Raw genomic sequence first — 13193 nt, 5'->3', positions numbered from 1 at the left:
AAAAAAAAAGAAGATTCCATTGAAAGGTAGGAAGATTAGGGATAAAGGGGGTTTCCATGATACATGACAGGGGATTGAAAGAAATCAGGCACACGTAGACACCTATGGGGGCAATCCAAAGTGGGACAAGGTCACCTAGGCATGCACACGAGGCACCAGCAGCATTACGTCACACATGCACCTGAACTCAGCCACAAAGAATGGCCAGTGCCCTCAACCGCGCCCCCACCCAAGTGGGGATGGGAGGGCATAAATAGCAGGGGCTAAGGGTAGGCCTTGCTCTCTTTCAGGCCCCGGATGGCGAGAATCATCTGTGCGGGTGCCCACACCCCTTCCCAGGGTTTGCCTTCTCTTTCATTTTCTTCTTTCGGTTCCAGGATCCCTCTTCTGGTTCTGTGGACTCCACTTTCCGGCCATGTCCCACGTGGCTTTTTGTGCTCCTCTGAAGTGGCCATTTTCAGTCACGGACTCTCTCTTGCCACCTGCCCCCGCCCCCCACAATCATGCGGCCTGACACACTGTGCAGAGATAGTGTGTGCTATCTGAGACTGTATTCCCCGAAACTTCCCTTTCCCTGATGACAGTGACTTAGACGACAAAAGTGCTTCTGCTGCATGAATTCTTTCAGCCTCGGGAAGCAAGAACCAGGGGAAAACACTCCAGAAACCTAACACCATCATAGAGTTGACCCCAAACTCAATACTCAAACTCAAACACCATCCTAGAGTTAACCCCAAACTCAATACTCAAACTCAAAACACCATCATAGAGTTGACCCCAAACTCAAAACTCAAACTCAAAACACCATCATAGAGTTGACCCCAAACTCAATACTCAAACTCAAAACACCATCATAGAGTTGACCCCAAACTCAAAACTCACTGTCAGTGCTGAGTCCTAGTGACCCTACAGGACAGGGCAGCACCAACCCTGTAGGTTTCTGAGACCAGACCTCTTCATAGGAGTTGAAAGCCCTGTCTTTCTCTCTTGGAGCCACTGGTGGTTTCAAACTGCAGACCTTATGGTGAGTGTCCTAATGTGTAACCATTATGCCCCAGGGCTCCTATGGACTTGACCACATGGGAGAATTCTGCCCATCAACACTGACATAACACCTACCTATCACCCTTGTCCTGTCCCTTTTCCTCTTATAAATCTCTTCTCCCTCTTGTAGAACATCATCTTCCCCTTCACTGTAGTTGCTGCCCCTCACCTCCTTTTCCCCTTCCACCCTGGTAACTATCACAGTTTGTTGCTTTAGGTATGAAGCAGCTTTATCTTGATTTTTTTTCTTTTAGAACTATGGTCCTTTTGTGGCCGGCTAACTTCACTCAGCATGATACCTTCCGAATCCATCCATGTCATGAGTTTGACAATTTCATTATTATCGTTTAGTGCTGCATAGTTTTCCATTGTGTACATGTGCCAGGGTTTATTTAACTCGTCTTCCACCGAGGAGCATTTTAGGTCGTTTCCATCTTCTTGCTGTTGTGAATTGTGCTGTATGAACATGGGTGTGCATGTACCTGTTAGTGCTATCTCTTATTTCTCTAGGGTGTATACTGAGTAAAGGGATTGCTGGGACATGTGGTATTTCTACTCCAGTTGTTTGAGGAAGCACCACACTGCTTTCCATAGAGGTTGCAGTTTTACAAGCCCCGTGGCAGTGTATGAGGGTTTCCATCTCTCTCTACCCTCTGCAGCATTTGTTATTATATATATATATATATTTAAAATTTTGCTATTACTGCCGAGTGTGAGGCGGTATCTTATTTTGTTTTGATTGATCTCTCTCAAATGGCTAGTGATCTCTCTTTTCTCTCATGTAAATCAGATGAAGCTTTATTATTTTATTTTATGAAAAGTAAATTGTTGTATTGAAGTATAATGAACATATCATGTAATTCAATAGTTCCATCATATCAAGAAGGGATGTGTAATCATCAACACAACACAATCAACTTTGGAACCTTTTCTTCCTTCTTGTGTCTGTTAATGTTGAACCTCTGTTATTCCACACTCCCCTTCGGTGCCCCAGGCAATCATTAATCCAGCTACTGTCTCCATAAATTCACCCATCCTGGGTTTCCAACACAGAAAATATCAAAACAAGTACAGAAAAACAGAAATCAAAAAGAACCCAAATGGCTAGTGATCTTGAGTATTAGTTTATATGCTTATTAGCTGCCTGGGTGTCTTTAATGGACTGTCTGTTCATGGCTCCTGTCCATTTTAAAAATTAGATTGTCTTTTCCTTATTGAGATATTGCAGTCTCCTATAGAGTTTAGAGATTAGACCCTTGTCAGATGCATCATTACCAATCTCCCTCTGCCACCCCCAATCTGTAGGTTCTTTATGTTAGTCTGGGTACTTTTGAGAAACAAATCCATAGAAACTCATATATAGAAGAGAGAGTTTTATATAAAGGTTAAGTGCACATCAAGAAATTGACCCAACCCCGTGCTGCCCAAGCCCACAGGTCCAACATTAACCCATATGTCCCACACCAATCCACAAAGCCCTCTTCCATCTCACAAAACACGCGATGCTGACTGCAGGAGGAAAGCCAAATCAGTGAACGTGTAAGCATCTCAGCGCTGGCAGGGGTCTCCACACGGCTGCTCCAGCACCCAGGGCTGCATCAGGATAGGTCCATGTGGCTTCTCCTCAGGGATGTCTTGCAGGAAGTGAGCCTTGCCAACTGAAGCAGGGAACTGGCTAAGGCAGCTGCACCCTGGTCCGACCATCACAAAGCAAGAGACCCCAAAACTAGAAAGGCGAGGCTCACTGAGCCTCCGCCCTTCAATTAACCCCACATGTGTTTATCGGCCAGGTTAGCACAATAAACTACCTCATTCTTCTATTTTTTAAAAAAATAAGTTGTTTGAAGTGTTTTATTTTTTGACTGCCTCAGTCCTCTATTTTGTCGTCTGCTGGGTGTGTGTGTTTTGTTATGTTTGGGAGCATGTTTATGCTATGTATCAGAGTCCTTATGTTTGTCCCAATATTTTCATTGATAATCTTTCTAGTTCTAGTCTTTACATTTAAGTCTTTTATCCATCTGGTGTTCGATTTTGTATAGGGAGTGAGGTATAACTCCTGTTTCATTCTGAAAATGGACATGCAATTTTGCCAGCACCATTTATCCAAGAGATTGTCTCTTCCTCATTAATATATTTTGGCCCTTTGTTAAAAAAAATCAGTTGTTCGTAGGTGAATGGCTTTATTTCTGGGTTCTCTTTTCTGTTGGTCACTGTACTAATTAACACCAGGCTATTTTGACTGCTGTGGCCTTGTATTAGGCTTTGAGGTCAGGAAGTGAGCGCCCTCCACCGTGTTCTTTAGTAGTACTCTGCTTATCCTGGGCCTTTTTCCTTTCCATAGGAAATGGGTGATTGGTTTTTTTCATTTTTTTTAAAGAATGGTGCTGGGACCCAAGTTGGAGTTGCATTATATTTCACCATGTTAAGTCTTCTTATCCATGAACATGGAATGTTCTTACACTTATGTATATTCTTTTGGTTTCTTGTAATGGTGCTTCATAGTCCTCGTTGTGTAAGTCTTCTGTTTCTCTGGTTATGTTTATTCCTGAGTATTTCATTTTCTGTGTGGCTATTGTAAATGGCATTGCTTTCTTGATTTCCATTCACAGTTTTCTTCGTGTATATAGAGGGATACAACATTTTTGAATGTTGATCTTGTACCCTGCCACAGTACCAAAACCTTAAAATATTTCCAACCATTTTCTTGCCCAGGCTTTGGAATTTTCTATACACAGAATCATATCATCTGTGAACAGATAGAGTTGACTTCCTCTTTGCCAATTTAGATACTTCTGATTTCTTTTTGTTGTCTAATAGCTCTAGCTAAGACTCATTCATGATGTCTTTTATTTACTTTTTACCCTGAACACAGGATTTCCCATGGGCTGACTACAGACCTCACCAGCACCCTGTGATGCCCTGCACTGCTGTGGGTCCCCTCCCACCAGTTGGCAGCACCAAGCCAGGAATGGGGAAGTCAAACCAGGGATCTCCCCTTTTGATGGGTCTGTCACCCCAACCTATGATGGACTGGTGGACCAGCAAGCAGGGCACCGAGGGTGGCTGGCAATGGTCACTGGGTAAGAGCGACCAAGAGGGAGCTGGGTGGGACTTGGGGTACTAGTGACAGGACAGTAGATAGTGTTACAGAGAGGTAGGGTATGGGTAAGCAGGACTCCATGGGAGTCGAGGCTCCGAGTCCATGGGAGTCGAGGCTCCGAGTCCCTGGTGCATGGTCCCTTGGCCCATCACTTACAAAACAAATTCCATGATAAAATTAAGAACTTCAAGATGGTGACCACAGAGCTTTAAACTCCAAGCCTGGGCTCCCACTAAGCAAGGAGCCGATGCAATTGCACTGACTGCTTGCACAAGAAGCTACCCCTGATGATATCTGATCACCTTTATGTTGTTTTTAAAAGAATTCATCTTACCCCTTATCTTCACACCCTTGGCTTGTGTTGAGCCAATGGTTGCTTTCAGAATTTCAAAGCAAAAAGAGGACCATGTTCTTTGCCTGCTAATTAAGGGAACAAAAGAGTAGGAGTCAAGGCCCAAGGGAGATTCATCATGCAGCAGAAGCCTGAGATTGGCTGTGTAGTCCTGACAGCAGGAGAATACAATTTCACTTGGTGCATGCAGACATTTTGGGTTTCCAGTCCTGCCAATGACCACTACCCACCAGCGGACTTGGAGACAGACAGCTGGCCAACACTTGGGTTTTATGTTGTGTGGCGTATGCTTTATGGGGAGAATGTTTCGCAAATGCCTAAAAAGCATCTGAAGGTATTTATTTAATAGTCTATTTTTTCCCACTATGAAAATGCTTTAACGGAGATGTCTGTACAGAGTGTGATGTGAGACAGAAGGGCAGTGAGACCTGTACACAGACAGGCTGTGAGTGAATAAAGAGTTCACACCGCGAATACTTTTGTTTCCTGGCCCGCCACCCTTCGCAGCTTCCTCCTCCACCTCCTCCTCGGCTGTGGCTGTGGCTGGTACTCGGACACCAGGTCGTTCCTGTTGCTCTCGGCCTCTGTGACCTCCGTCTCGCCCATGCCCTTGCCCACGTGCCAGTGCAGGAAGGACTCATGCGGACACAAGGCGGTGGACTGCTTGGAGATGCGCACGAACAGCCCCTGGAGGGCCATGCTGTTTGGTGACATCTTGGGGCTGCGGGGTGGCATGTCACACACGGCCGGCGTCTTGACATTGTTGGGGACCCACTCCACGAAGTCACTGCTGTTCTTGTTCTGCATGTTGAACATCTGCTCGTCCACCTCCTTCTTGGACACGCGGCCCCAGAAGACGACGGTCGCCGTCAGAGAGCGGCTGTGGCGTGGGTCGCAGGCGGCCACGGTGTTCTTGGTTGGTATCGAACGTCTGATGGGTGAGCTTGGGCACGGTCAGGGTGCCTTCCTGCTGTCTGCCCTGCTGGTCAGCCCAGCATGAAGTGCAGGTGCGGGAAGGGCACCCTATTAATAGCCAGCTCGCGTTGAGCTGCCCGGGGAAGCATAGGCAGGTGGTGACGCCGCCCCAGGTGGTTGGGGCCCCCATAGGTGGGGGTGGTCAGCTTGAGGGTACGGAAGCTGAGGTCGTCAAGAGCCTCGGGGTCAATGCAGGAGGACCCGTCCGTGTCCTCCCCCAGCTGGTGCTCGGACTGCGTGGTGGCGTAGGGCTCTGCCACCGGGTCCGAGACCTTGGGCGAGGGCGCCCCGTGGCAGGGGTTCACGACGCGGTCGGGGTACTCCTCAAGGGCAGTGTGTCCTGCGCGTGGGTCAGCTGGTAGCCCTGCTGGCGGGCACAGTTCTCCGCCTCCGTCTGCCCCACGCAGCACGGCGTCGACCAGCTCGGCCCTCTGTGGGGTGCCCCTTGGCCCAGTTGTTCCCAGCGCCGCCCTGACCGAGAACCAAGTGATCCGGACGGAAGATCTGCTCGCAAGGCCCCGAGTGCACGGAGTCCGTGGTGCCGGGCTCCACGTCCACCCGCTCGGCCAGTGGCACGTACTAACCACAGGGGGCCTCGTCGTGATAGACACTGATCCGCTCCAACTGCAGATCGCTGTCGCCGTGGTAGGTCCCGGGGGTCGATGCCATCCATGCTCGCCGCTGATCGCCTCCGATCAGAACTTGGTGCCCATCTAGTCTCCGCACTGCCCGGCCTGCAGGTACACGGTTTCTCTCCTGGCAGCGGTGGCGGCACACAGCAGGACGAAGACCGAGCGAGAGAGCGGGCGCGGACTGCTAATAGTCTACTTCTGCCGGGCACACGTCTTTATGCGCCGACACCCCTGCCCGGGGACTGCTGCTCATCTTCTAGGATGCAGATCGGGGCCATTCTCCCTAAGCTCCCTCCCTTAGAGAGAATTAATCACTTGCTCCCCCCGTTTAGGCTGCTTCTCCCCCAGTCTCAAGACCACATCCTGTTCCAGTGAGTCGAATTTGTCTAACGCCTGCATTCACTGAACTCATTCATGCTTCACAGATATTTGCTGAGTGCCCCTATGTGCCAGGCACGTGCTCGGCGAGGGAACGGAATGGTAACTAAGTCAGACGAAGGATCCCTAGTGCCAAAAGGATTAAGCCCTCTGCTGCTAGTTGAAATGCCAGTCTTTCGGGATCCCCAGGAAGGGACATTTTGAGGGAGAAAAGCACAAAACTCCCTGCCATCGAGTCTCCTCCGACTCGGAGCTGCTCTATAGGACACAAGAGACTGCCTTTGCGGGTTTCTGAGACTGGGACTCTTCAAAGATCTACCCAGCTCTTCCTGGAAGGACAACCTCCCAGGAGCCCCTCCGGAGCAGCTCTGCGGTGTCCTAGAGAACTTTGAAGTGTCCAATGGACTTGACACACTACCAGGAGGCAGGTGAGGCTCTTGCTTGGCTTAGCTCAGTAGACAGTTACTAATCGGCCACAGAAATGCACACAGAATTGCAAATTGTGAGAGTGTAATCAAGGGGAAAAAAAATAGGAAGCTGTTGGGAGAAAGAAGTACAGCAAGAAGACTCCTTAGAAGGGAGGATGGCCAGACTTTGTCTCCAGGACTCTGGACCTTGACCCAGAAAAGACCAGCTCCGGGAGAAAGACATGGTGCTCGGGGAAGCAGAGGGTCAACAGGAGAGAGGAAGAGTCTCCATGAGGCACACTGACACAGCGGCTCGACAGTGGCCTCAGACATCACCATAATTGTGAGGATGACATGGGAGAGGCAGTGTTTCGTTGTGTTATTTGGAGTTGGGACTGACTCCTTGGCACCTGAGAACAACAAACAACAAAATGTGGAGCATGACCTGGGGTGTAAAGGACGTGTAGACGGTTGGCTGACTGGGGGAGCAGAAAAGGAAGACGATTAAAGGAGAGATGGAGGCTTAGAGAGTGGCTGAGGCTTGCCAAAAGCTTCGTCATTCATAGCAAAATTCAATTACCAGTAACTGAGTTCCATTGGGTAATTCCAAGTCTGGTGGCCTTTATGTCCCACCATCCATCTTATTTTCTAATCAATATGTTCATCACTAGACGTTAAGTGCTGATGGCTGAATTTTATATGTCTGTCTTAATAATGTAGTCATTTAAATTTCTTATCAATTAATCAGGCATATTGAGTAATGTAAGGTGGCCCCAGCAACAGTAAAAATAGTATCACTTACTTAGACAAAGCTATTATGTATTCCTTGGGAGCCCTGGTGGCGTTATGGGTTATGTGTTGGCTGTTAATCGCAAGGTCAGCAGTTCAAAACCACCAGGAACTCCTTGGGAGAAAGACGCGGCTTTCTATTCCTGTGAAGATTTACAGTCTCAGAAACTTAGAGGAGGCAGTTCTCCTCTGTCCTAGAGGGTCGCTATGATGTTGGAATCAATTCATTGGCAGTGAGTTTTTGGTTTATTGTGTATTCCTGCAGTCTCTTCTTTTCAAGAACCTGGTGGGACTGTAGGTTAGGTGTTGGAAGACTAACTACAAGGTTGGAGATTCAAACCCATCAGCCACCCAGAGGGAGAAAGATGAGGCTGTGTATTTCCATAAAGACTCCAAAGAGCACTGTCTTGGAAATGCTACATAGGATGCCTATGAGTTGGAATTGACTCGATGGCAGTGGAGCTTGGGGTTTCCTTCCTTTAGCCCCTTTGTAGGTTGATGTGAGTGATATTGGCTGGTTCCAGCTTGGGCTGGAGTCTTTTCCAGAGTGGTCTTGGAAAGCAGAAAGGTGTAAAACACTCATTCCCCTCAGACCTTGTGTCTGGAGGAAGCCCATGAAGGCGGACTCTGACTTTTGCTGACGGAATTTGCAGAGTCTGGTGGGAATGGACTCCTCTGTAACAGATACTCATACATGGCTGAACCTAGGCACCCAAAGTGGCCTTGGGACAACAGACGAGCAGATGGTAAGATGCAAGTCCACAAAGAAAGGAGGATTTTCTGTATTTTGAAACATCTCTAACACTTTGCACTCATTTACCATCACAGTGTCCAATGTGGTGGCTAAAGGCCTGGATCTGAGGGCGACGGGTGGTGGTGGATTGAATTCTGGCTGCTCTGCTTCCTGAGAGAGCCAGTCACAATCCAAGGGGCCGATTCTAGGGGAAGATCCTTGTCTCCTGTCAACAACCATGGGCATGGCATTCCTGGGAGATCTCCATATGTCTCAGCCTGGGTCTGATGACAGGGAGCCCCAGTCTAAAGGATGTACTTCTACTTGGTCATAATGAGGTCCCTTTCTTCACTTGCTTGTCTCTTATCATTTTAAGGTAAAAGGTATAACTCAATCAAGGGGGGACCTGCGTCATACCCTCTTGTCAGTCACAAGAGACCCCCTCACAGCAATCCCACCTCACGCACATGTGCAGGGCATGGTTTCCAACACATCACAAACCGGAGGACAACCACGCAATAGTGGAAACCATGGCCTCGCCAACCCGACCCGTTTTGATGGGCACAATTCAATCCACGACAAATTCCAAAACAGACGCTTTCTTTTTTTTCCTGATGCCCAGATGGTTCTCAAGTTCCTGGAAACAAACAATTCAAAGATAATTTTTTAAAATTTTTGATTCTTCCCCTCTGTTTCCCGTTGGGAACATTTCTATAAACCTGGTTTCCGGCCACAACCTTGGTCAAACTTGACTTTCAGCGTGTATGTGGTATGGCACAGTGTAGGAGCAGAGCGAGAAGGCATTTGTACGAGTGAGGATAATTGTATGGCTGAGGGGCAGGGCGAGTTGGAGATGGTACAATCTCTTGTGCCTTTTGATTTAAAAAAAATACTTGTCCCATCTTATTTTATTTTAATAAAAAAATCAATAGTTTTATTGACATATATCTTTTGAGTCTTGGCTCATATGACTATATTACCCATTTCAAAATAAGCAGACACAAGCACCACATTGATGTTTGAAGCTGTACTCTTCTCTTTGAGCCCAGGAAAGTGGTGATTGATAGCTATTTTGAGAAAGGACAATCCTTACAGAAGAGGCAACCTCCGTCAAATGGAATCCTGCAGGGCAAAATATCACATTCTAAATTTCAGTTTCCTGATCTCTATCAAAGGAAGTATGAGGTGTTAGAAAAAACACAAGCTTAACCAAACCCTTCAGTAGCTGTGTGACCTTAGACATGCTAACTCTTTGGGACTTAATTTTCTCATCTTTAAAATGAGCTGTTTTACTAGGACCTAGCAGCCATGGTGGGGTAGTGGGTTACACAGGGGGCTGCTAGTGACAAGGTCAGTAGTTTAAAACCACTAAGTGCTTCAAGGGAATAAATTGGGGCTTTCTACTCCCCTAAAGAGCTACAGTCTCAGGGGTCCATGAAGGTGGGAAGGTTGAGGGAGGGAAAAAAGAGAAACGGATACCAATGGCTCAAGCAGAAAGAAAATGTTTTGAAAATAATGATGGCAACTTATAATAATTAAAAGAGTTAGTCTCAAAACCCACAGGGGCAGCTCTACGCTGCCCTGAAGGGTTACCATGAGTCGGTATTGACCTGATGGCGGCGAGTAGGATGGTACCTGCCTTATACGGTTGGGGGTTTGATGGGTTAAAGCACTTAAACAGCAAACTTCCCATAAACATTCTTTTTACTTCATTGACTTTAGGCAGTCCTTGCTTTGCACAGTTCCAACATGTACAGATTGTAGTGAAAGACCACTATCCTTCCCTCCACCCCCAACAGCATACTTCACATTTCAAGTACTACATATAGGAACTGTGAGTAATTGTATAAAGTATAAACATCGCCGCTTAAGTACATTACATAAAAACTTCCTAAGATGCGTATCTTGACTTGGGACCAATCCTGCCTATGAGCAGTCACAGATCCCCTGTCCCTCCATTCACTCCCAGACTGCAAAGTGTGGGGTTATGTTGTCCTCCTTGTCTGCCAGTGATAACCCCCTGTGACATTTCCCAAGAAAAGGGTAATCAGTAGAGGGAATTGGCCAACAAAGAAGAAAGTGCCACCAAAAAAAAAAAAAAGATTGATGTATCACCGGAAGTGAGTGTAGCTGTGATTTGAGATTTGAAAATGGTGACATCAAAGCTTAGGTCTGAGGAGATCCAAACTGGCCTGAAGCTTCGGCAGGAATCTATTGAAACGGCAAAGCCAAGTCGGCTCAACATCTCTTAGTATAAATGGTGAGAGACACAGAAAGCCACTTAACGGTTGAAATGCAGTGTTTATTTCTCTTTGCCACATGGCAGAAACTTTTACTGCACTGTGCACATAACTTCTCTAGATTTGAATCTAACATAAATGTAGTTATCAGAAACCAAAATAGCTGCCCTTGGGAATGTTGACACTACTGCCATTTGACAGTCCCTAGATGAGCAGTCAGAACGTGGCTCAGCAACATCAGTGAGAAAACTGGGGGTGATGAAAAAGACAGTGTCCGAGGAACTGATGTTGGCGACACTTCTGACATTAAAGTCACTCTTGGAAAGCTTTCCCCACATTGAAAGCACGAAGGATTTATTGTCGGAAGCTGAGCCAACGGTGCATGAAACTTGGCCAAAGCACATACACGATGCTCACTCTGCACAGTTAAGTTAGGTGGAAAGAATCATTGAGCAAATCCCGGTTGCTAACTATTTACAAAGACATGAAACACTGATTCTCAACATCTCTAACGTTTTAGATAGCTGTGTACTAAGTGACTATACTGGAGACCGTCTCAAGGACAGATTTGCCACGTTGAACACTGATGACCAAGGACCCGATGAGCTGTGGGAGGACGTCAAGACCACCATTCAGGAGGAGAGCGAAAAGTCATTCAAAAGACAGGAAAGAAAGAAAAGACCAGAGCGGATGTCAGAAGAGACTCTAAACCGTGCTCGTAATCACGGACTAGCTAAGGCACATGGGAGACATGATAAAATCAAAGAACTGAACAGAAAAATCCAAAGGGTAGCTCAAGAAGACAAAGTAAAATATCATAATGAAATGTGCAAAAACCTCGAGTTAGAAAACCAAAAAGGAGGAACATGCTCAGCATCTCTTAAACGGAAAGAACCAAGGAAACAGTCAAGGCTTGAGCTGCAGTCTCGACAGCTTCTGTGGGGAAAGTACTGAATTGTGCAGTAAGTACCCAAAGAAGATAGACTACAGAGCTACTGTACCGAAAACAAACAAACAAACAAGTCACCTAGGTAAAATCATAGTAAACAGAGAAAAGATTGAAGTGGTCAAAGATTTCATCTTGTTTGAATCCACAATCAATGCTCATAGAAGCAGCAGTCAAGAGATCAAAAGACGCATTGCACTGGCTAAATCTGCGGCACGGGACATCTTTAAAGAATTGCAAAGCAAGGATGTTATTTGAGGACGAAGGTGCACCTGATCCAAGCTGTGGTGTTTTTATTTGCTTCATATGCCTGTGAATGTAGAACATCGAATAAGGCAGATGGAAGAATTGATGCGTGTGAATTATGGTGCTGCTGAGGAACATTGAAAGGATCCCGGACTGCCAGAAGAGCAAGCAAACACACCCATCTTAGAAGAAGTACAAACAGATTGCTCTCGAGAGACAGGGATGGCAAGGCTTCATCTGCTATACCTTGGACATATTATCGAGAGAGACCAGTCCCTGGAGAAGATTACCATGCTAGCTAGGGGGCCAATCAACAAGACCGATGGACACAGTGGTTGCAACAATGGGCTTCAGCGAAAGAACAATTGTGAGGATGGTGAAGAACCTGGGGGTGTTGTAGTCTGTTCTACGTAGGGTCGCTAAGAGTCAGAATGCACTTAACAACACCACACCAGATAAACACTGGAGTTATTAGGCTTTTCATTTCCTTATACACTTACAAGGAGCACTGGTGGCACGGCGGGTTAAGTTGGCTCCTAACTGAAATGTCAGCAGTTCAAACCCACTAGCCACTCAGTGGGAGAATAATGAGGCAGGCTGCTGACCAAGATTTGATGTTTCAGAAACGATGGAACAGTTTTACTCTGTCCTATCGGGTCACTGTGAGTTGGGACGGTCTTGATAGCAGTGGATTTGGTTTGGGTTTTTTTTTATGATACATTTATAATCGGACTTTGAACTGATTCTTCCCAGTTCAGTCGCGGCTGATGAAACTAAATTGGAACAGACCCAGATTTTTTAAATGTGGGTCAACTAGAATGATAACGAGAACTGGAATAATTATAGGCTGATGCCCTGCTAGAGGCTTAATCTCCCTCTTCAAAAACAAGGGCAGCGTAGACATTGTGTAGCAATCAAATCTCTTGACTGCCAGAGTCATCAGCAATGGTGCCGGGCTCAATGACGGTGGCTGACTGTGCCGCTTTCTCTGCGTGCCACTTTCCATAGTACGGGCAGTGAGTGACCAACCTCTGGCATCAGGCTACTGAAAGGGCTCACGACACTCGCCTGAGGCGCCTATTCCAGCAATTTCCCACATTCTGGTTATTGTTCTGGTTCAACCACATTTAAAAATTTCAGATCTGTCCTACTTTCATTTCATTGAACATAACTGCACTGGTTTGAGCCAGTTCAAAGCCCAGCTTATAACTGACAGTAAGATGCTCCCCTCTGGGGAGAGAGCAGACAATGCTTTTGGCTGGAAAGAGACTACAGCTCACAGGTGGGGAACATGGAGAATTTATCACTTTGGAAGGCCTATCGTGCAGTTCCACTCTGTGGGTAGGGTCAC

At 46.7% G+C, this 13193-nt stretch overlaps 1 pseudogene; it reads right to left on the bottom strand.

Moving 5' to 3' along the window:
• LOC101662838 overlaps positions 1–7485 on the bottom strand; it is a 44830-nt pseudogene extending 37345 nt beyond the window's left edge.
• Positions 7486–13193: the final 5708 nt, after the last annotated feature.

Source organism: Echinops telfairi, unplaced genomic scaffold, assembly GCF_000313985.2.
Source record: "Echinops telfairi isolate 266 unplaced genomic scaffold, ASM31398v2 ScPeMD7_18;HRSCAF=68, whole genome shotgun sequence".
NCBI classification, from domain to species: Eukaryota; Metazoa; Chordata; class Mammalia; order Afrosoricida; family Tenrecidae; genus Echinops; species Echinops telfairi.
This window is presented reverse-complemented; position numbering and strand designations above follow the sequence as displayed.